The following is a 25145-nucleotide window of genomic DNA, read 5'->3' as shown; positions in this document are numbered from 1 at the left end:
AGAGCTCAGTGTTTGGGGAACATATGCTCTTTTTGAGAACTGTAGTCTGTCCGCTCCAGGAATTCTTCCAAAGTCCCACTAGTAGTGCTCATTATGACTCTATTTCCTCATAAAATTGCCATAAGGGTTACACCACCACATATTTTTACAGCCTTTTACAATTCACAAAGCACCTCAACATCCATGGTCTCATCTTCACCACAGGCTGTTTGCTCCTTGGAAAAAAGAGACTCCATTTGGAATCTAGATTCTGGAGAGCAAAGGAGGATGTGCAGTGCCTTCTGGAAGGAGATTAAGGAACGGACACATCCTAACACAGCTTCTCGTGACACAGCAAGAGTAACGCATCTGTGTCCCTAACACCAGCTAGCTTAAGGGCTGGGGTCACACGGTGTCATTATCAATAACGACTACTGTTGACCCAGCATGTGCTGGGTTCCGTGCCCTAAGAAAGGTTACAAAATCCCATGTTATCGGTATGGATTTACTGAGAGAGCAGCATTGGGGAATAAAAGGCTTTTCTGAAAGCAAAGCCTAGGCCAAAGTCTACCACATGTATAACAGAAGAATGAAACTCTGTGAAGTGATCCACATCATGGCTGGATCCTTAGATCTCTCCGTCCTCCCTTCACTGATCACCCCTGCAGCCACGAGGACAACTCTGGGGACTGTCCAAGGCTAGGCAGAGCACAACCAGAAAGTGATATGGAGAAACCTCGGCTGAGAGAAGCACCAGAGAGGACAAAGTGAGAGGAGGACAGGAAGGAGGCAAAGGAGCCATTTTCCCGTGTGACGCTTCATCTGCTCAGATAGTGAGGGGCTCAGCTGACATGGCACCTCCTCATGGCAGACACAAACCATCTCGTGTCCCCAAGCACCCTTCCTGTCTAGACACCTGCTGCTGGAAGTGACAGTCACCCTGGACACTTGGCCTCTCTCTCCATATGAGCGCCTCTGTGGAGGCAGAAGTCGTAAGTCTACCTGCCGCCCATTCCCCAGCATTCTCAAGTCCTTGTGAAAGGCATCCAGGCCAGCTGAGAGCTCTGCCTGCAGACTTCAGGGCACCTTGACCAGTCTGACTTACCGCATCTCTCTCTGTCATGCTGCACCTGACAGATACTGATTTAGCAGAAACATGGATGGCTTGCAGAACTCACCTTGCTCTGACTTCACAGCAACCTCTCCACAGAGTTAGATGAAGGCTCAGGAGCCTGTCATCTATCATACTCACCTCTCATTTCCCAGACAGCCTCCCTGGGTGTTTTCCTACCTTGTCAATGCTAACAGAGCCTCTCCCAGTCAGAGGGCTCCTCCACTTTCTGTGCTCCCTACAACAAAACCCTCTAGAATCACAGCACTGGAAATGCATAAATCAAAGCCTGGTCTTTCTTTTAACATCATGTTATAATAAAAAGCATATATGGAATTGGGCATACATAAAAATATAGCCTCCGGGCACCTGGGTGGCTCAGTGGGTTAAGCCGCTGCCTTCGGCTCAGGTCATGATCTCAGGGTCCTGGGATCGAGTCCCGCATCGGGCTCTCTGCTCAGCAGGGAGCCTGCTTCCCTCTCTCTCTGCCTGCCTCTCCATCTACTTGTGATTTCTCTCTGTCAAATAAATAAATAAAATCTTTAAAAAATATATATATAGCCTCCTCATTTTTTGTAGCTCTAAAATTGGAAGCGCCATCATTCCCTCTCAGTGGATTTCCTGAGATGGTATAAAAAGTGCTCCATGCAGCACCTGGGAGAGAGTAAGTGCTCAATAGATACTCATGAGTAAAGACATTGACATGTAAATGAGTACAAATATAAATAGATAAATATAAATAGATAAACAAATGGATAAAGAATAGTAGAGCACAGGACTTGGGGTGGGTTGCCATTCTCTCTTCTTCCCTGTGGAGACAATCACTATTTACTAACATTTATACTTGCTGTGATTGCTTAGAAACTCAGATCTCATGTGAACTCCAGACACGTGCCCTAACCAAGAGGGCAGCAGAGATAAGTCCGTGAGAACAGGGCCCGTGGAGCCAGATCACAGTGGACCAAATCCCAGTGGTGCCGCTTAATAGGTGTGTTACCATGTACAAGTTGCTTAACTTCACAGTATCTTAGTTCCCTCATCTGTAAAACAGAGGGAGAGACAGAACCAGACTCAGGAAGATGGCAGAAATGGTAATGAGATAATGCAGAAAAGAGCTTACTCCACTGCCTGGCACAATGCAAGGGGCCCCCAAAATCTGTTGGTGACAGAAATTGCTGCTGTACCTATGACCACAGTAACTCTAGACAGATATTTACTTGCCTCACTTTGGGACTGCCATCCCTGAACATTCACCCCTGGGTTGGACCCATTTGAATGATCTATTTAGCATTAACCCCCTGAGATCACCCTCCCCCTTCTGGGCAACACACAGGCATTGCCAGTTACCCCCAGGCACCCACTCTGTGGGGAAGTCTGTGCCATTGGCCCCCATTCAGCCCTTCCTTCTCCTCCCCACAAGCTGAACCACTGAGGTCCATGATGCCCTGCACTTGAGCCTCCCTAGGTTATTTTGCTTATAAAAGGCTATTCTGCTCCCCACGCACATCGCTCACAGGCTAAATGTGTGCAGGACTGCTAACCCTGGAGCCAGCATAAAAGCAGAAGAATAAGCATGACGAGGATTTGAGTTGTGTGCTATTGGACTGGTGGGTTGTAGAAGTCGTGACATCCCCTTTAGCCCAGGCTGAAGGCAGGCAAGCTCTAAGACAACCATCCACAACATCACAGTGCCTCAGAAGCAAGATCAGTCTCTCATTCCCAGGCTGGAGGCCTGCTGAGTTGCGGACCCGAGGTTCACCCTGGGGCTACCATCAGAGCAGCTGGGATCACAGTGGGAAAGTTCGCAGAGCTGGACAAAGCCCCATCCCACAGGGGTACATGTGAGCCCAGAGGTGGTGCCTGCTGTTGGGCTGGAGAATTCTAAATATAGGGAGGTGGCTGGAGCAGTTGGCTGGATGGCAGGAAGTAAAGAGGAAAACTGTAGGCCAGGCTGGACTCCCATCTTTGGTTGTCACCAGGATGCCGAGTCTTCCCATAGCCCAAGGTGGTGCCATAGAAGGAAGCAGGCTTGGGCCACTTGAATGTATTATCCAAAAAGGAGGGTTTAAACAAGGGAACTCCATTACAAAGGCCTATGGTTTTTCTTCAGGAGGTCAAAACTGGTCAGCCAAGGAACCCATCACCCATGCCAGACAACTCTGTATCGTGATGATCCTACAAGATCTTCCTAAGAACCTACATTCCTTCTCAAGACACAGCTAGCAATGAATATCTGCCACTCCGCATCAACTGCTGGATTATAATAGCACCAGTTCAGTGACACTTTTTCCTTTCAACATTTGAGTCTCAATCCCTCCATTGCCCAGGTTAAGAAAGAGCCAGGAAGAGAGAGAAAAGTGGTGGGAGCTCTTTTCCCCCACTAGGTGCCTCCCTGAGCAGGAATCCGTTGCCGACTATTTCAGAGGGGAAAACCTTGATTTATAGTAGTGAGCAACTTCCATGGGGCAAATCCTCTCACCATAGCTGATTTTCATCCACCAATACATCTCTTGAGTTCAGAGTTGGAGGAGATGTTAAAAATTGGCTTTTGCTGAAACTTCCAGTACACAGCTGAGCTGAGCCGCACAGAGCAGGTCTGAGCTGAGATGAGAAAGGATGGGGGTGTGATGAGGGGAGAGTTTGAATTGGGAATGAGATTGAACGTTTTATTTACACCAGAATGGACTTTCTTTATAATGGAAAATGAGGTCCAGTAGCCAAAGTGGACCTAGTCTTAGAGTTGAATGTGGTCAAGAAACTTCTCTCCAGATGGTATCAAGAGGTTTGAGAACATCAAACAGATTGTTTTTAAGATAGCAATGAATAGAAAGCAAAGACATTCCTGGTATGTCATCAAGATTACACTGTTTAATATTCAGGTTATATTTTAGTCCCAAAGGCTCCCTGAAGAGCTGATCATCTATTACATTCCACAGGAAGAATTAGTCTTTTGTGGATCCTGTTACCTCTCATTCTGACCATCCTCCTTCAGGGAAATGAAGCTGGCCTATCATAATGAGAGCTCATCACATTTATTTTGGAAAAATTTTTTTAAAAAACTGAACAGCATAAATGCCTCCAGTTATAAAATAAAAGTCCAGGCTGGTGGGGGCATGTCCAGGCTGTGCCCTGGTCTGGCTGCTCCCTGGATCACCCCTGTATTATGCATGGCCAGCACACTGAAGACCCTGTGTAGCAGCTCAGCCAAGTCCTCAGAAGCCCACTTACAGTGGAAATGTCCCTTGCAAGACATTAAGCCATAAGAAAGAAGGACTGCTTTGGCAAGAGAAGTCATTAGGGGCTAAACGACTCTTGACAAGAAGTTCATTAGACCTTGACCCATCACAGATAATTACACCCACACAGACAACTTCACTCTAGAATCCTCCACATGCACGAGCACCAGTGTGGGCCAAGCCTCCATCACATCCTGCCTGGAGAATCAGGAGTCTCCTAACTGTACTCCTTAATCCTGTCCAATCTAACCCACACAGCAGGAGGAGTTATCCTATAAAAACCTAGGTCAAATCTCTGCCAAAAAACAAAGAAAGGCTCCCCAATTCACTCACTAAAACCCAAAGTCCTTCTAATGACCAAGGCCTATAAAAACTGCCCAGCTAATTCTCTGATATCACCTCCTACCATTCTTTCCTTATCCACTCTTCTCCAGCCATAATTGATCTCCTTGTTATTTCTCACACCACCAAACATGTTCCTACCTCAGGGCTTTTGCACTTGCTGTTCTCTACCTGGCATAGCTTCTCACCAAATGCCATGCCATATACTCTCTTTTCAAAAGAATATTTTCAGCAATGGCATTCTGACCACCTTATATAAAAAGTCCTTTGTCCCTGGCTCAGAACTTCCTATTAATTCCTATTAATTTTTCCTCACCATGTTATCACCATATAGTATGTATATATTAGCTTGTTTATGGATCATTGTCTTTACATTTGCACTGTAATGTAAACCCCCTGAGAACAAAGATTTTACCTGATTTATTCTTTAAGATTTTATTTTTGAAGTAATCTCTACCCCCAGTATGGGGCTCGAACTCACAACCTGAGATCAATAGTCAAATGCTCTATTGACTGAGCCACCTGGGTGCCCCTATGTGATTGGTTTTTGGTGCATCCTTAGCATCTTGAGGAGCACCGTGCATGTAACAGCAACACAGTAGATACCTACTGAATGAAGAGGTGTTCTCCTGAGTAACATATGACCAGTGAACACAATCTGGGGAAGGAATCCCCTGAGCCTAGAGAGCAAAAGGCATTCCATAAAACACTTATTTCCTTTCTCATGATGAGATGGGTACCCAAAGGAGAAGAATCACCCCGTCTGGCACCCTATTTCTATAGAAAAAAACTCTAACCCCTAAAGGGAGGAAAATAAACACATATCCCAAAATATTAAATGCGTCCTGAGTTCTGTTTGTCCTATTCAATCACACTGACTGTGTCCTCATTTCCCTATTTTCATATCTAACTGTTCTGCACTCACTTGATCCAGTCACATGTCTCGTTAGCTTGGGAAGGAGAAGTCTCAACAGATCTGCTTCACAGTGATCCCCTTTCATGTTTCATCCCTTTAGCAAGCACAGAGCCTTAGCAAGCACAGAGCCCTCTTAGCAGGTCTGATGTTCTCTGCCTAGCCAGTGAGACATTTAAGCTGAAATAACATTGGTTCCGTGTTTTATTGAGATACCATACAGTGAAATACACAGATCCTAAGTGCATGGGTAGAAAGAAGTTGATAGAGATACAAACCTGTGTAGCATACACACCAGTTGAGACAGAGAATATTTCTGTGACCTCAGAATGATCCCGGTGTCTTTTGCAAGCAAATCATTGTCAGAAGAAACCAATGCTCTGATTTCTACCAACATCAGTTAGTTTTGCCTATTTAGGAATTCTACATAAATGGAATTACATGTACTCTTCTTTTTTTTTAATTTTCATTACTTTTTATCGAAAACTGCACTGAACGCTAAATGTTCACCTTACAATAAAGGTGTTCACCTTACTGTGTCTACAGTAGTGGTAACTCACACTAAAACAAAACACTTACAATAGCCATTATTTTTCTGTTTGGGACAGTTTTAAAGGATTTTTTTTTTTGGTCACAAAAACAGGAATGTACCTATACAAAGGCTCAAAATAGGCCATCTTTTAAACAAAAAGGCGATGACTCACAAAAGACTATGAATATAACATGTAACTAGTTGGTACAAATCTAATAGGATTTGTTAAAATCAGTCACATCTAGTTATACACCTGAAGTGTTCTTGTATAAAAGATCATGTGAAGAAAAGAAGATTTATCAATGTCTAAAAAAGTGGGTTTGTTCACAATCTGACAAGTTACCATAAAAAGTGTTTCCTGAGACATAAAGAAATGCAACATTATCTTTCTTGAACTCTTTCAGCTCAAGACTTTCCACTCAATAAAATAGCTGAGGATCGTTTTTTGTCTGGCTTCTCTTTTAGCATATTTTCAAGATTCATCCATGTTGTTGGATTATCAGAAATTGCTCCATTTTATTGCTGAGTAGTATTTCATTGTGTGAACATACCACAGTTTACTTATCCATTCACCTTTTAATGGGTATCTTGGCCCTTTCCACATTTCCATGTTTTGGTGATTATGAATAAAGCTGTTGAACATGTGTGTGTAAATCTTTTTGTGTGTAGACAAGGTTTTTATGAACCAAGCACATTGTTGCTCTGTTTTTTTCTCTTGAGTGAAACCTGGATCTCTAAGATTATAAGATTCATATGGGCAGTTCTTAAATTTTTTTCAGTAGTGTTCTATAGTTTTAATTATAGAGTGCTTGCATATTTTTAAATATTTCATATTTTTGATGCTATAGCAAATTGTATTGTTTTTATTTAATGCTGTATTTCAATTAGCTCACAGAATAAAACTGATTTTTGCTTATTGATTTTTATATCTTTGATAAATTCTCTTAGTTCTAGTATTTTTCAACTCATTAGAATTTCAACATAACAAGCAAGTGATCTACTATTTATGATCATTTCTTTTATGTGTATTACGACACTGTCTAGTTCCTTCAGTAAAATGCCAAATTGTAGTGATAAGAGTGAAATTAAATTTTCAGAGTCTTACATATTTTATCATTAAATATTGTGTAAGCTGTAGGTTTGACAGATACAACTGGTTGAGGGAGGTTCCCTGAGTTCCCAATTTGCTAAGAGTTTTTTATTTTTGTTTGTTTTTTTTTTAATTTTTGTTTGTTTTGATCATGACTGGGTATTGAATATTTAAGCATTTTTTTCACCTACTGAAAGGATACTCTCTCTTTTATCCTCTTAATATATTGAATGGCAGTAATTTATGAGTTAAACCAAGCCTGAACTCCCAGACAAATTCCATTTGTTCTTGATCTAATATCCATTTGATATATTGCTAGATTTTATTTGGCAATACATTTTTGAAGATTTTTACATTTCTTTTCATGAGGCATACTGGTCTACAGACTTCTGTTCTAATCTCTGGATGGTTTTGGTATCAGGTTAGTGCTAGCCTCAGATATTTTCTAAAAATCTTTAAAAGATCTGTATTATTTCTTCCTTGTATATTTGAGAGACTTCAACAGGGAACCCATCTGGCCATAGAATTTTCTTGGTGGGAAGTTTGTTAACTATGAAACCAACTTATTTAATAAATAAAAGGTACTTCTAAGATTTGCTTTTGTGTCACTCCTGGTAAGGGATTTATCAATTTAGTGTATCTGGTTTATGGGTATACAGTTGTTCATTCTATTGATGCTAGGACTCAACAACTGTGTAGAAGTTCTAGTGACGCTGACACTGTCGTTTAAGATGCTGACCATGTGTGTTCTCCCTCATTTTTTTCATGATTTATCCAGCGTGAAGTTCATCAATTTTATTGATTTTTTTTTTAATGGAGCATTTTTTGCTTTTGTTGGTATTTTCTACTCTTTGCTCCTTTGCTTCATTAATCTCCACTCTAATCTTTGCCACTTCCATGGGTTTGCTATTAGATAGCTTTAGGTTTTAATGTTGGTTCTGCCACTGATTCACTGAACAGGCTTAAGAAATGGACTTAACTTCCCTGAAACGTTTTCCCTTCATCTGTAACCTAGGGACAATAATTCCAACTTTCCATAGTTTTTGTGAGGCTTGCATCAGTTATAAATGCAGTATCTATAACACAGTAAGGGCTCTATGGCTGTCAGTTCTTCCCCTTCCCCGTATCAGAAAATAAAAAGGGACATATATAGGGAAAAGTTCATGGGTCTATTGGGGCCAGATTTGGATTCTCTGAAAAAGTCACTGTGTCTTAGTCTCACAGTCTATAGCTTTCTGTCTCATGAGAGACTGACCAAGGGATCACTGAGTTTTCTCCAGGTGCAACACACATTTCATGTGTCTGGGAATACAGACTAGGTCCTGCCTACAGCCTCATGACTCCGCCCTTCCAGCTAATACTATTCCCGTGACACCTAACAAAAAGGCAATAGAAAGAAGTTAAGGAAACAAGAGATTAAAGGAAAATGATGAGACAGGCTTCAAAGCACAGAGAGAAGGAAAGAAAAGGCAGGGGAATGGAATAGAAATGAAAGTTAATGGTAGACAGCAAAACAGGCGGGGAGCTGTGTTGCTGTTGGCGCTGTCAGCTGAGAACCTGCTCATTGGAATTCACAGAAATGATATGAGAAGGAGAGAAGCCTGCCTGGGCTGGGGGCTGCTTTGAACAGGGCTCAGATCTTCCAAGGCAGAAACTGCCTAAAGCATCACAGCTTAATTTCTGAACTTCCAAATCACCAGCTGAGCTCGGCTTAGAAGTGGTAATTCTAAAGTTCTTTAAATTTTAACTTTCTTTCAAGAAAAAGAAAACCCTAATTTTTCACTGGTTTTGTCCCCTAAAGACTTAATTCGTGTTTTCATTTGGAAGGAATCAGTGAGAGAAGAGAGTACGTTGTAGGGAAAGAGTGATCATCAGTAAGAACACAGTTAACCAAACTTTGGGTCAGATACTGTCAGGTGCTTCTGCATATTGCATTTCAATTTGCCTTCATGATCCAGGCACACAAGGCAGCTGGAATGTAATACTGAAGGGAAAAACTTACTGAGCTAATTCAGGGACAACGTGTTTTATCTGAAGTCCATGGGTGTTCAAACATAAGGCTAGGAGGCAAGAGGCACATCAGAGAGATGTGCTATGCAGCCTTCAGTTCAAGGATCAAAGGATCCCATCACCAGGGAACTTCTTCGAAATTCAGAATTTCAGATGCTTTTAGAGATCTTGAGTCACCTTAAAATTTGAGAATCCTTGATTTAGAAAATAAGAAGATCTGGGGCGCCTGGGTGGCTCAGTGGGTTAAGCCGCTGCCTTCGGCTCAGGTCATGATCTCAGGGTCCTGGGATCGAGTCCCGCGTCGGGCTCTCTGCTCAGCGGGGAGCCTGCTTCCTCCTCTCTCTCTCTCTCTGCCTGCCTCTCCGTCTACTTGTGATCTCTCTCTGTCAAATAAATAAAATCTTTTAAAAAAAAAAAAAAGAAAGAAAGAAAATAAGAAGATCAAGCCAATTATCCCTATTGCAATTATAACAGGCCATTTACCTTCAACATTCTGTTTTCTTTCCTTAATACTGATGGCAAATACAATTCAGATGGCCATTTTCCATGCTGGATACTCATGAAGTAGGAATGAGACTTGGGCCAAAAGCATCACTTTGTCACCAGTATGAAAACACAGGGAAAGTTACTTATGTTTTTTAAGCTTTCACATCTGCTTCTACAAAATTAAGCCAATTCATGTAATTAATAGTGTCACAGGGTCGAGAGGGAGATATGAAATAGAGTATGAATCATGCTCTACTTCTGCCTGGGAGCCTTCAGTAGTTCCTCCTAGCCTCCAGATCAAAGGACACTGTCTTTCAGGGGCAAAGTTCTTTACTCTAGCCCTATCCTACTTTTCTGTCTTCATTTCCTCTCATATATTTCCATGACTCTTATACTTCTGCCTTTTTCTCAAATAGAACATTCATCTTCAGTTTCCATTCCTTTGTCCATTTGGTTCCTTCTGCCGGGCATGGTCTCATCTACCTCTAATTACCAAAATCCTACTCATCCATCATATCATTGATATGATATGATATCATATTGATCATTGATCATATTGATATGATACAATATCAATACTGATACTGTATTTGTATCAGTCTGGTCAAATACAGGTGCTTAATCAAGTTGTTACAAGTAGCACTAATCAGACGTCACTCAACATTTCTCTGCTCGGTTCCATGACTTGCCCTTTTCTCTACAACAGCATTATTTCATTCTTTTTTGAATAGGAGCGAGTTGTGTATGCACCTGAACTCACCTATGGAACACAAATACTCTGGGAGAGAGTTACTATCATTACTATATTCATCATTGTAAACCCCTCAACAACCAGCACAGTACTTTTTACATAATATATAAACTTTTGAAAAAATTGGAAAGGAAAAAGAAAACTTCAAGACACTAGAGATACTTTTACTCTGGAAATTATCCAACAACATTCCTATATGGTAGCAATAGATTGCTAATAAAATATGTGCCTATCTAATGATAAGATGGTGGCAGAGATGGCATACATAATTCTATAAAGAGAAATCTCATTAATTTGTGCTTCAGTCCATACATTTCAAATGCCTGCTGTGTGCTCCCTGACACCCAAGATGTATCTCCATGCTCTCATTTAGTTTGGGACATTGGAGAAGCAAAGTCTCAATCACTCCCCACTAGACTGGAATTATCTTGATAACTGCTCATTTGAGATCAGCTGAAGGTTCATATCTTGTGAAAGCATGGACATCCTTACACAAGGGCATAAAGGCTAGTTCTCACTGAAAAAATAAATTTCAGTAAGAGAGACTGTTACAGAGAGAATACTGAGCAGGAAATCAAGAGATCGGGATTCAAGTTCTAATTCTGGAACTATGTGACTTTGGGCAAGTCACTTGACCAGTGTAAGCCTTTGTTTTCTAGCTTTCAAAAGTGATAACTATGATCAAATAGATACCATTGCTTAGCTTTCTATAATTTATGAACTGTAAAGAACTATATATGTGCAGCATATCACTGGTAAATTCAGCTAGCAGGACAAGTTCAGACAGACCAGCAGAATGGCACAAGGCACAAGGAGCCAAAGACTGTACAATTTAGACCTAGTCCTCCCTCTGTGTTGTAGAACAAGTAAGATAGACAAAGAGTGGCACATTTCTTACTATTTTTCCTGCTCTGGCCCCAGATAAATTCCCCTCTCATATCTCTACTGAACCAGCAGACCCACAGAATTCTTCCCCCACCTGCCACCTATTTACTAAAGCAGGACTTCAATGCCAGAGTCCAAAACATCTTCTAAAAATAGCCTAATGTCAGGAAAACAACAAATGAAGTGACTTTGAGATGGAAGTCAAAATGGCCATTTTCCCATCTCAGTGTTGTGAGATTGAACCCTGCATCAGGTTCTGTGCTCAGTACTGCATGTGCTTGAGACTCTTGCTCCCTGTACTCCACCCCACTGCATGCTCTCTCTCACACAAATAAATAAATCTTAAAAAAAAAAAAAAGATCTTATTCTACTTACAGCATTTCACCTCTAAACACACAACTTCTAGCACAAGAGTACAGTGGTGAAGAATACAGGGTTTGGAGTCAGACTAACTTGAACTTAAATCTAGGTTCTGTTGAGAGCTAGAAGAGGCTGGGATTTGTCCTCACCAGAGAACAGGTTAGCTTACCACAGTTTCCAAGATGCTGATATTAAATATAACACTCTTGGATCAGAGACAAAGTTCAGTTTCTTACTCACAGAAGTAACAATTAGAGTATAATCATTTTTGTCAGTTCTCCAAGCCCTACTTCCCATAGAGTGGGAAGGTCAGCTGATATGTGAGGAGGGTCAGCTGGAGGACCCATGGAGGGTCAACTGATATGTGTACACATGTGGGCTATGTTCTAGAAGAGGGACTTTGAACTCAGGGGAGCCAAATCTTGTATAACAGGTAGTCAGCATGCCTGTCCTATGCCTCAAAGAAAACCTATTTTACTGTCTTCACTTTTGTAGACATTAAGCCAGCTTGACCTTTCCCCAGAGGGACACTATCCCTATCTTCCAATCTTCATCATGCAAACATCCTTGAAAAGATAGTCCAGAACAAAGGCAATCAGTTTCTGGGCTTACAAGTTGCACAGAAACATTAAAGATCCATTGAGAATTGTCTGGCACCTACAGGATACGATTAAGAATCAAGTCTTACTTCTCTCTGAGCATTAGTTATGGCTTTATCCATCTGTTTGTACATAATGCTGGTAACAGCACACATCTCACAAGGACAAAATGCGATAAGTGCTTATCATACTGCCTCGTACCTTACTGGTTACTAGTTTAAGGCAACAGAGTGACAACAGAGGTGTGTGTCGAAATTCCTTCAGATCCTCCCCTAACACACAGTCCATTCAGATTGCTCAGCAGGCACAGAGGCAGCTCAATGTGATCCTCAGGACTAAGTAAATATAAGAAGTAGCATAACACAGAAAAGCGAGGCTATTCAGCTCTCCAAATTACCAAGTAGGTGACCTTGGCCACTTAATCTTGGTAAAACTTATTTTCCTCAACAAAAAATGGTCCAGTTTATCAAGCGATTATAGCATTTAAAATGGGACAATTATGTGACAGTGTTTAGCACAGGGCAGTGCTGTTCAGTAAACATTGGTGGACTATCATTAAATACAGGTAATTGCCCTAGTCAACGGGTTCAAGGTAACACTGAAAGTTGTTTCAGAGTGCTTTCATATCCACTACCTTCTCTGCAGAGCTCCTGACCCACCCACGAATAAAGAACTGACTGAAGAGCAATCAAGACTCCACACTCAGTCCACTAATAAGGACAGACAATGTCCTATTGAAAGTAGCACCTTAAAACTATGTAACATGGCCTCTTAAGATCTAAGAATCCCAGATATTGAGCAGGAATGACTGATGCATCAGAATATACTTCTTTTTCATAGAACTCAGTTTCACAAGCTTGGCAATCTGAGCTCTGACTTACCAAGACTAAGAAAATCTTTCGCCCTCCCCTTACCCTCTCATTCACTAATTAAGAGCTCATGTGATCACTTCTCATTCCATCCACCCATCCATTATATCATCGTCCTTTCTCAGCTTTCCTTTCTCTATTTAATTAAATTTTGATTTATTAATTAGGTATTTCTGTGACTACTGTGTATGACCATTCAGCTAAATGTACTCCAAACATAGTAGAGAACTAAAGGAGGTAAAAATTGTGAGGTTATAATATGATACAGAGTCACAAAAAGAATCAATCTAGTTGGGACTGCAAAGATGTTCACATGTGAAAATTTAAAAATAAACAGCAAAAATACTGCAGTCATTCAAGAATCATACACATATGCACACATATGGGACCAAGTGTCCGTTTCTCTTTAGCAAATTCTTCACTGCTCCTAACTCAAATCACTTGTATAAACACATGAGATGATAACTAAAATAGAGACACAATTACATGTTCATAATTTGGGCTGGGTAACAGATAAATTAAATACTGATAAACTTGCTAGTGTCTTGCTTAGAGCTAGGAATGAGGGCTAGGGGCAGGCGGTAAGCAGAACCTGACTCTACCATTGCCCGCTCTCAGGAGAGCAGCAAGAATACTGAAGAATAGCAAACTTTAGTTTATTTGTTATCCCTAGCCACCGAGCTTGAGCTGAACATGTCAAAGGAAAATTGGTCGTTTAAACCACTTCAAGAAGCAGGCTGTGTTGATGACAATAGTCTGGTAATCTGCCCCTGACCAGATGGTGCTTAGCAAGGGTTTGTTGAATGAGTACATAAATGTATAGCTTCCATTATCAATGGAATTTTGCTACCTCCCTGCATCTGGGACACTGAAGGGTCCTGGGCAAACAGCCCACCCAGATTTGTTCTGTTTCCAATTACATCTTTGTGTTATAAACCGTGGAATCATGTATAAACCATGTGGTACAGACAGCCTAATTTAAATCCTGAAAGACTTAGGGAAACATTATGTCTGCTCAGGAGACTCACAATATGAAATGAGACTCGCAGGCATTGTTAGCCATAAAACACTGAGGAGAGGGAAGATTTCCCTCAGGCAGCAGGCTCAGACACCTTTTCTCCACAGAAGCCTCATCTTTTGTTTTGAGAGTCTATCCCAGCAGAGGAGGATGTCTGGGATGTCCTCACTAAGAATGTAAGCTCTGAATTTCCAAGACAGGAGGATAAGAACAAGAGGATCTACTTCAGATGGAGAGAATGGCCTGGGGACTTTCCATGTTACATCTTATTTTAGGGAATGCGCTCCACTGTCATCCTGAGAACACATCAGTTTATATCAACAGTATTGTATCCTTCAAGTCCTGGGAGGGTTTATTCATTTCATATTTACTTAACACACAACTCCAGATCTTTAACAGTTACCAAGAGCCTCATTTACTTTACATATGCTCTCTCATTTAATCTTCAAAATACCCCTGAGAGGTAGGTAGCATTACTCTTACTACAGATGTATTATGGTTCAGATCAGGAAAATGGGGCTGAAAGCATAATTAAGGTCAGAACACACAAACTGCAAAGCTGGCCTTGGGACCTGGGAGTGTCTGGTTTTAAAGCTCATATTCCATTGTATAGAAGCGGTAGTGACTACTCCACTGGCTCAATGGCACAGAACTGAAAACAAGAAAAAGGAAAAGTCATCCTGTGGGATCATCATGTGTCCAGTCAGTCCACCTATGAGAAGAACCTTAAAGGAGACTGAAAAGATATGGAAAGAAAAGAAAATTCAAGAGTATAGGCTGTCCTAGACTGTATCATTTCATAGTTTAAGAGACACCAGTATGCTGATAATTCACAAATGTCTGTCTCCAGCCCTCTCCCCTGAACTCCAGCCTTGGATAACCAACAGACTACATAACATCTCTACTTGACATCGAACAACCACAGCAAACCTAACATTTCCCACATGGAGTTCCTGATACTTCCTGATACTTCCCCTGAAGGAGCTCCACTAGGCCTTTCCCATCTCAAGGAACAGCAACTCTACCCTCTTTTCCTACCCCACACCCCATGGTTCAGAAACTTTTGCTGGTCTTACCTTTTAAATATATCTAGTCGCTTCTCCCTTCTACTTTGCTGCTGCCCTGATCCAAGCGCCTACCACTGGATCCCTACAAAGGCCCCTTCTAGTTTCCATTTTTGCCCATGTCCCCATTAGCCCAATTTCAACACAGTAGTCACAGCCACCTCCAATGGCCTGCTGACCTACAATTCCTTTTGTGATCTCTCCCACTACCACCCACTACCTCTCTGACCTCATTTTGCACTGCTCTCAATGCAGTTGCTTGGCCCTATCTATCATCTACTGAAATGTCTATCTATTGAATGAATTTTTCCCAGGTTCCCACCTTCTCCAGGTTTTTTAATCCCAATATCATCTTTAGGGAGACACTGCCTGGCCACCAAATCTAAAATCACTCCAAATGTTTGTTATTTCTTATTTATCTTTACTCTCCCCCTTAACGCTTGTAAATATCAGCATGCGACATATGGGGGTTTGTATTAAAGATCATTTCATTCCAATTTAAGTTCCAGGAGCACAGAGTTTGTGTCTGTTTCTTTCACTGGTATAACCCCAATGGCTGAAAGAGTATCTAATACAGAATAGACAATAAATATTTGTTGAATAAATGACTCACCCAAAGAATACCTATTGTTGGTTTAAGGTAGTTATCTCTTATTGTTGATAAAGAGTTTCTTGACATCTTCTGTTTCTTTCTAAGTTTTGGATGTTCATTTTTACATATCATGTCTTCATTTATTGAGATTATTATGTACTTTCTCCTATTGGCCATTAGTCTGAAGAATTTACTTATAAATGCCCTGCCATTCAATCATCTTATATACTTCAGATAAATGTTACTAACAGTAGATGATCTGCTAAACATGCTTTCAAGTTCAATCTGCTCATTTTTATTTAAGACCTTCGAAAAAAAATTTTTTGGCATGTACTATGTTTGTCTGAGTTGTGGATAAGCATATGCTATCTTTGTAAAATGATTAGATAGCTTTTTCACAAGTTTCTATGCCTTTATACAGTTTGTGTAATAAAAATCTATTACAAAGCATCATTTGTTTCCTCAAAGTTTAAATATTCTAAATGTTTTTGGAGATAATTCTTAAATAACTTGTCGACTTAGTTCTTGGTTATTAGTAGATTCAAGTACTCTGCTTATTTTTGAGTCAATTTGATAAGACATTCCTGTTAGGCAAAGTCATCCACTTCACCAAATTTTTAATGTTACCGTGCAGTTTTTTCTAGTGTATTTTTCAAATTGTAAATTCTTCTGTGCTTATTATTATAAACCCTTGCCATTTCAACTTTTGTTCATTTGGGTTTCTCCCTTTTTTTTAAATTAGACTTTCAAAAGTATTGGTTTATTGTTTGTTTTTTCAAAGAACTATCTCTTGCATTCAATTCTATTCTATTACTCAGTTCCTTAATCTTTGCTTGTATCTTTGTTGTTATATTTCTTTAAGAAATATGTAACTCTCCTGTGTGCATTTTAATTTTGTCACCTAATCTTACTTGTTTTATTATCCCTCCTCATCTTATCTTCTTTGTCCCACTCCCTTGTCATTATAAATCATCCTCATCTTATGAGGCATCTTAATAGCTTCTCCCTTTCAACTTCCTGCTCTTGTTCCATAGAAGTCATATCTTATTATATCTAACAGAAATCTGCAAAAGTTTTCCAAGCACAGGGTGGGGGGGGGTCTTCATAATAAGTTACTTCCTGAGTCTTTAGGTCAGTTGTGTCTCTCCCTGTTTTATAAATATGGGGGATTTTGCTTGTGTGTTGTTTGGATTTCTTATCATTGTTTTTTCTGCATCGGCTAATGTTTGCCTTCGGACAGAATGCATGGTGGCACCTGACCTCATTCACATCCAGTTAAAGACTAGTGTAATCTTCTTCTCATATTATCAGGAGCACAGATCAATCACGATTTCTTGATCTGGTTTGCTTTACTCACGTGTTCCACTTGGCCAAGATGGGATCGTATCTAAACTCCTACACTCATAACTCAGAATAAATATACAATGAAACCTACAGCCTCCACTTGTGTTACTGTGAGGGTTCTCCCAGTCTCAACCCCCAGCCGCAACACTTTTCTACGAGGTTGCCATCTCTCGTCACTTATTTGTCTATTCCACAAATATTTACTGAGAACTTTACGTGGGCAAAGTGTTGCTTCTTAGCATTTGTCTCTCCTTATTTTCTGTGAAGCTATCTTCTGAGGCTTCTTGGTCTAAACCAAGTGATCAGAAGGGGACAATATTTGCACTACCCCAAAATACTACCCATTTAGAAGACAGCAGTGACTTAGCTCAGGCTGCTGTAACACATTTATCATAAACCGGATGGCTTAAACAACAAACATTTATTTTTCATAATACTGGAGGCTGAGAAGTCCAAGATCAAGGTGCCAATAGAGCTCATGTCTGGCGAAGGCCCTCATTCCTGGTTCGCAGGTGGCCATTCCTTCTCATTGCAGGGGACTCGTTGCAGAGAACAAGCTCTTGTTCTTATGAATTCTTCTCAATGAGGTCACTGGTCCATTCCTGTGGGTTCAACTCTCATGACCTAATTACAAAGCTTCCATTTCCTAATGCCATGACATTAGGGGTTAAGATGTTAATATATGAACCTCCAGGGCCGGGAAACGTTGGGGGGGGCAGCGACACAAACATGAAGTCCATAACAGATAGACACATAATTTTCTGCTTGAAAAGACCTGGGTGTCTGATCCAGAATGAAAGACAAAACAGAGGAAAAAGAATGTCCCTCCCTCTTTCAGGCCAGTGATACTGCTCTTTCATGAGGTGACAGAGGATTATAACCACCAGTTATTGGTATCTATCCATCTTTCAAGTCTTACAGTAACAGAAATTAGAACTGGTCCTAGATTCCTGCCATGGGATGTCTCACTGACTTTCCGTTCCCAGTGCCTTTTTTTTTTTTAAAGGGAATAATCAAATTGTATACTGAAGGCCATTTAGGCTGTTCTGAGCGTCCCCACTTCCATAGTCTGGCATGTTCCTAGGCAAAGGCAGAGCCCTCAGGCATATTCTAGCTGCTGGGGCACTGAGGAGGACAGCCATGCACCACAGAACTCTGAAATAAAATAAAATGAACTAGAAGATCAGCCTCCTCAGAATGAATTCTCAAAGCATAAAATCAACACTTCCTGTTATGCTTCTGCCCAGAGCCTGCTGCTGTCCATTTGGATAAGAGGCACAGCATGTGTTTCTAGCAACAGCTGCCTCTCTTTTCTCCTTTGGCAGCCAGGACATTGCAGCTAAAAGGATCTATTTTCCTCCTAGCTGCTACAAAGTCAGAAGCAGTGTAAGGCCTGTAATACTCTGGCCCATATGGTGTCATCTGTCAGGGGCACACGGGGGAGGATCTGAAAGTCACCAATCACAGATACAACCTATGCAGACCCTCTGGCTCCAGGATGAGCAGCTGAGGTCTAAGAGAACAATTTGGAGTCTGTTAGGCCTTACGAGTGAGAAAGAATGGAGCTTTGCAGTCCGACATGCCATTTTAGCAAGTTACTCTTCTCTCTCGACATTTGTCTTGTAGCCTGTTTACTCATGTAAAGAATGAAGGTAACCCGGGCTATCTCACAGAAGTAGGGAGAGGACCAAATAAGAGAGCTGATGTTAAATTTCTGGCATATTAAGTATGCCCTCAAAAGGATGATTCTACTCAGAGCCAGGACTAGGATAAAACATATAAGGCATTCTCCCAGGGCCCAAAGTTTAAGGGGAACCAAAACAACCCAGAAACCAAAGTCAAAACTATTTTTAAGTAATCTCTTAAAATTTAAAAATAAAAAATTAAAATTAACACAAAAATTCTATAATGGACAAAATATCTAAATTTTTAGATTCTTAATCTGTATTCTACCAATATTATTTGCCTCATCCTAATACCAGCCCTGTTTTCAGTACAATTTTACTTACAAAATTAGGAACCAGCCAGTGGGCTATAGTTTATTTGATTTTTTTAATATTGCATTAAAATAGTATTTATATTGATTTCTGAGTTTTGGGGGCAGCCATCTTAAATATTGTTTGTCCCTAAGATGAATTCCTTTCTCACCTAACCCTACTCCAAACTCTGGTTCTGTTAAGTACCATTTCTTAGTAATTTCTTATTTGCTGTTCTCAATCTCAGTGAGAAAATCCACATATTCTTTCCTCCTTCCCCTAGACTTCTCTCCTCTCTTGTTCTCTACTTAGCATCAGGAATTATTATCAGCATGCCCCTAGCTACAAAACATGGCCACATTCATTACATATTAATATAAATATTACTACAAAAAATACTACATCTTTTTACAAACATGGCCATATTTAAGGAAATGCCCCAAATCTTAATGGTCTTGCCCAAGTTGCCTTGAATAGTAGGAAGCCCTAGTTTCTCTAGAAGTTCCATACAAAATATTTCCACAATGTCTAGGGTGCTTTCAAGTACTGTCCAAATGTCCTCAAGGCCCCAATGTTTTATAAGCCAAATTTCAGATTACTTTCCCCCTGGAAAGCTATTATGGGGGTGAAAGATGTCTTACGACAAGTTTTAGGGAAATACAGATGGGTGTAAAGTATACGTATCTTCAGGGAATTTAGGGACTGAAGGGTAGGAATGAGAAAGTTGTGTAAAATACTAATAGTCCTCCACTGGGTGCATATAACATATTAAAGTCTGTCATATGTATCATCTCATTTAATCCTCATAAAAAGATTTTATGAGGTATGCTGGTAGGAAACAGCACAGACTGACATGCACAATCAGCTAGTAACTACCATTTCTAGGGTCTTTCCTGATTAACCACAATGAACTGTACACAAAACTTTACATCTTAGGAGGTTTCTTTCAGATATAGTTTCCACTTTGGTCCTTTTGGAACCTTTGGAAATAGCATTCCCATTTTCCATAAGAGGAGACTAGGGTCCACAGAGCTCCCCAAAAATATTTTCCAGCACTCTATCCTTAACAATTTGGTGTTTCTCATCTAGGAATTCTTCAAAACTCCCTAGCATTGTAAGTAAGTTGAATAAACGATGTCTTATGTAGACTCATGGGGCAAACATTATATTCAGCCCAAGCTTAAACCTATTCAGGTCAAGCTTAAACATCTCCTTCTGTGCTAGGCGGCATCCTCCAGAGCACTGTCCACCCTCCCCCACACCTCACCCTGGAGGCCAACTGCTATGGACCACACCAACAGGTACCTCTGGCTTCCCACTGGAATCTGCTAAGCAGACAGCCCCAGTAAGAAAACTGAGAAAGAAGGAAAAATGAAGTTGGGTCTCCCTGACTCCCTCCCTGTAAGAGGACCTCAGGCCAGCTGTCCCACCACAACAGCTCCACTGCCACTCCCTAACTTATTATATATCCCTGTGTGCCTTCTTAGACTCTACCCACATCCTTGTAAACAGTCCCTACTTAAACCCTACTTTACATGTGCTCTTCTGTTTGGACACTGACTGACATAGCTCCCCTATGAACCTCAAAACTGCTATGAAGCTGCTTTGACAGACCTGAGTTTGAATCCCAGCACCTCTCCTCTGTGCCCTGAGAGAGATTTTCATTTTCTCTGGGGCTCAGATCATCACCCATGACTACAACTAGGAACACTCATTAGGAATTATTCATTTCTCATCATGTCTTCAAGACATACTTGTTAAGCCTTCATTATGTGCAGCACACAAAAGAAGAAAAAAAGGTCTATCTTGACTTCCCCCAGAGAATTCACATTCCAACTGGGATATGTAGATAGTAGAGGTACACAGCGGTCTCTAAAGGGACCCACAGCATCAGGCCAAGATGGAAACAGTGAGCCCCTACAGAAAGGTGTCTCAAGGGCCTCGCAAACTCAACAAGCCCAAATCCACAAACTCCATCCTCTTCTAAGAGCTCCCTGCCTCAGTGAATGAATACCACCCCCATCCCACCCATGCAGGCCAGACACCCAGAAGCCATCTTTAGGAGCCCCTCTCCTCACTCCCCATATGAAACCAATCAGTAATTTTCATAATTGCCTCTTAAAATATCCTTAGAATCTGCTCATTTAGTCTCACCCATAATTTAAAACAAGCTACTGCCAGCACTCACTTGAATTGCAATGACTTTTTCCATATATACTTGCCCACAACCCTTTCCCCACCAAGTCATCTTCTCTATAGCAGCCACAGTGATCCTTGTAAGGTGAAAATCTTAGCAGGCTGGCCTGCAATGGCTTTGATTTCAAATTAAAAAGCGTCTCATTAAAAATGCCCACCTTTTCTCATGTGGTTTGGCTCTTGGCTACCTGATCTCAGCCAAGGGCACGCTAGCTTGTTATCTCCCTACTCTCCCTCCTCCCAACACTCACCTTCTCTCAGACCCCTATCTCATACTCCCCTCCAATACAGGAGTCTGTTTCCACTCCCTCTGAAGTCTTGCCTCCCCCCTCTTCACCAGGTACTTCTCATCTTTCAGGATCAGTTTCTTGGGGAAGACCTGTCTGATCCAACTCTATCACCCACTGTGCTATGGGCTCACAGAGAATGGAGTCTCCCTATTGCATGGCACAAATCTGCCTTTGTCTGCATTCAAATAACATAATCCTTATTCACTGAACTTTAAATATTTGTTATGTGGTCTGAACATCAAACTGTTAGTAACATGAGGACAGGGACAATGTCTTAATCTGTTCATCAGTGTATCCTCAACACATATTACAATGCCTAGCATGAACTAGGAGTTCAAAAAATATCTGTTAAATTTTTTTTTAAAGAACTGATTTATTTGAGACAGAGAGAGCCTGCATGCACATGAGTGCACTAGCTGGGGGGGAAGAACAGAGGCAGAGGGAGAAACAGGCCTCCCACTGCAGCAGGAAGCCCAACATGGGGCTCAATCCCAGGGCCCCAAGATCATGACCTGAGCCAACACAGATGCTTAACTGACTGAGCCACCCAGATGCCCTAATGTATGTTAAATTTTAGAGCAAAATCCCCCAGGAAGGAAAAGAAACGGCAGTGCCCCCTCCAGGTTAAAAGGCTCCCATCAAGCATCAAAATACGTCATTTTAAAGCATTTCGGAGAATATTACATTTTCCCTGTCTTCTTAAGGTACATTAGAAATAACTCTATTTATTGAAGGCTCTAAATCTTTATTAGGAACCTCAGTTATTGGATTTTCTTCTGACACTGGCTGGCTTTTGACTTCTGTGCTTTTTAGATTGCTCAGACTGCAGATTTCTGCTTTCTGCCTTCAGAGCTGGCAGTGTCCTTTCTGGCCTGTGTCATTGTGCCTGCCTTCAACAGCCCCTTTCATGCCTTCTCATTTGTTGCTCTGAATCTCCTGCAGACTGGGAAACTAGATAACCAAGCCGGGTGTATTGAGTGTGAAGTCAGATTGAAACGTTCCAAATGAACCCACAGGGTTCTTCTAAACTAGAGCTAATGACTTCCAGTACCCCCTGCATGCCTAAGACCAGCCACTCTCATCCCACTTTTGCACAGTTCTTTGCTTCTTCCTCTTTTTCTCCCTCTTAATAGCCTTTATTTGGCAAGATTGGCCTCTTACAGACTTGGCAGCTGATAGGAATTTTCCTTTCCCCCTTAAGGAGCAAACCCACCAAAATGGACGTGACCATCAGGATTTCAATGCCCTTATTGGTTTTCACCGTTCTTAGGAACAAAATAATATATGCAAGAGTTTACTTCTCCCCAAGTTTCCTGCAGAAGCTCAGAACTGGAGAAGGCTGCTGTATGTGTGTGTGTGTGTGTGTGTGTGTTTGGTTTTGTTTTTGGATAAATGGAGTTTTACCCAAAAGAGATGGATACCAAAGATATCAAGCAGTTATTTGGAGCATGTGAGATTTTTAGCAGCAGATAAAACCTGGGTGTCGGTGATAATGACCTTATTTTCTTAGTCATAAAGAACCTTCCTATCTTTATATCCAATTAGAATATTAATTACTTCCACCTTGAGTTAAAGGGAAGCAGAGGGAAGTCAAACTGCTGATTAAAAACTTGGGAATGGTTTTGCTGGCTGTGGAGGGACACAAAGTAAGGAACTGGTGTGGGGAATTGCTCAAGTACAGAGCAAATGAGAAAGCAACAGCTCTCAATCCTATCTCCAATTTGAGCCCTTGGCCCTTTCAAGCTGACTGCATGCTCTGAAAATGCATTAAGGAAAAGCAAGGAAGATGAAGAAAACAAAATTTGGAATGACAAGGTAAAAATCACGCTCTGATTCGAAGGGCAACTTCTCAAATGATTCTGAAAACTTGGGCTAACACGTGGCTTTGTGTAGTCAGCCAGAGCAGTCTTTTTTCTGTTAGGCCATTACTCCCATTGATGTATATGTGATGTTAACGGCAGGTTAGAACCAAAGGTGAACAAAAATGACAGCACTATCTCTTCCCTGAAAAAAAGAACAGTACGACCACAGTTTTCTACATGCTAGGAAGAGGCCAAATGCACCATTTGGGGCTGGAAAATACCCTGATGAAAAACTGGGAGGCCAGCAAGAAAAGAAGCGGCTGAGCTTGGCAAACAGCTGGCCGAGCAGGGGGTTCAGGACTAGACATACTTACATAAGGGAGGTCCCAATCCTCCTGCATTTGTGAAGTAACAGTGACTCTGAATAGTTTCTTGAAGTAATTTCCCACCCACGTACATTTTTTAACTGTTTTCCACCCAAAGAGCTTGTCTCTTAGAATAGGCTTGAAAACTCAGCTGTTCTAAGAAGCTTGTAACAGGCAAACAAGGTGTTAGCAAGAATCGGATTGATAAGAAGGGCAGGTGCCAAGGTGTAGAGGAAAAAGCCCCAGACGCAGAGCAGATGATCTGAACACTAATCCAATTATGTCATTCACTAACTAGCTCTGTGACCTTGGACACAGTGGGTGCTGAAGCCTCTGGTCTAGTTTCTTCAACTTTAAGTGGCCGAGTTTAGTCACATTCTTCTATGGTTACATTCAATGTACTAGAGAATCTGTGATTTTTAGGAATTTTGGACGCTTGAATTCTTATAGTTCATCACGCTATTGGATGTTGGACAGGACAGTGAAGAATAAAAGAAACCCTGGTCCTGCAGTAGAAAGAACACTAGACTTCAAGTAACAAGTAGCATTTGATTTCTCTAAGCCTTGATTTGCATTTCTGAAAAATGGATATAACAATAATGTACTTCACAGGGTTGCTGAGTACGTTAAACAAAACCATGTATGCCTAAACTATTTCTGTAAATCTTTTAGGAAATTGTGCTCCAGGTCCTCAAGGACTTCAGACTAGTTTATTGGGTGGATGGGAGGGCCCAAGACTAACAGAGAACCATGGTTCTCAAACCTCAATATACATGAAATCACCTGGAAATCTTGTTAGAAATGCAGATTCTGGGATGGAACCCCAGATGCCGTATTTCTAACACACTCGAGACAGATCCTACTGATTCCTAGTTCGCATTCTCAGTAGAGAGGCTATCAAACAGACATGTTTAAAACAAGACACTCTACACTAAAGCAAGTGCATGGTGCATGTCATGAGTGAAAACCTCTACTCCTTCCCATGTACCCAAGTCCTACCCTCCCTCCAAGACCAGTTCAAGCAGACTGGTTCAGACTACCACAGCCCTCTTTTTTTGTTAAGGAGTGGGGCAGAATGCTGGAGTCCAATAACTGTCTCAGGTGACCAAGATATTAAATTGGTTTAGCACCAAGCACTACAGGCGGTGGTTCTCAGCCCTGGCCACATGTTAGAATCAATTGCAGAATTTAAAAAATGTAGAGGCTCAGACCCTAGACCAGCTAATGAACTGTAAGCCATTAAAGTACCCCAGGTGGCTCTCATGTGACCCAGGTTTGAAAACTACACACCATACTCCAGTCTACTAGTGAGGGCAGAGACCACGTTGGCTTGGT

Source organism: Mustela putorius, unplaced genomic scaffold (genome assembly GCF_011764305.1).
Source record: "Mustela putorius furo isolate JIRA1106 unplaced genomic scaffold, ASM1176430v1.1 tig00003987_pilon_pilon_pilon, whole genome shotgun sequence".
Classification (NCBI taxonomy): domain Eukaryota; kingdom Metazoa; phylum Chordata; class Mammalia; order Carnivora; family Mustelidae; genus Mustela; species Mustela putorius.
This window is presented reverse-complemented; position numbering follows the sequence as displayed.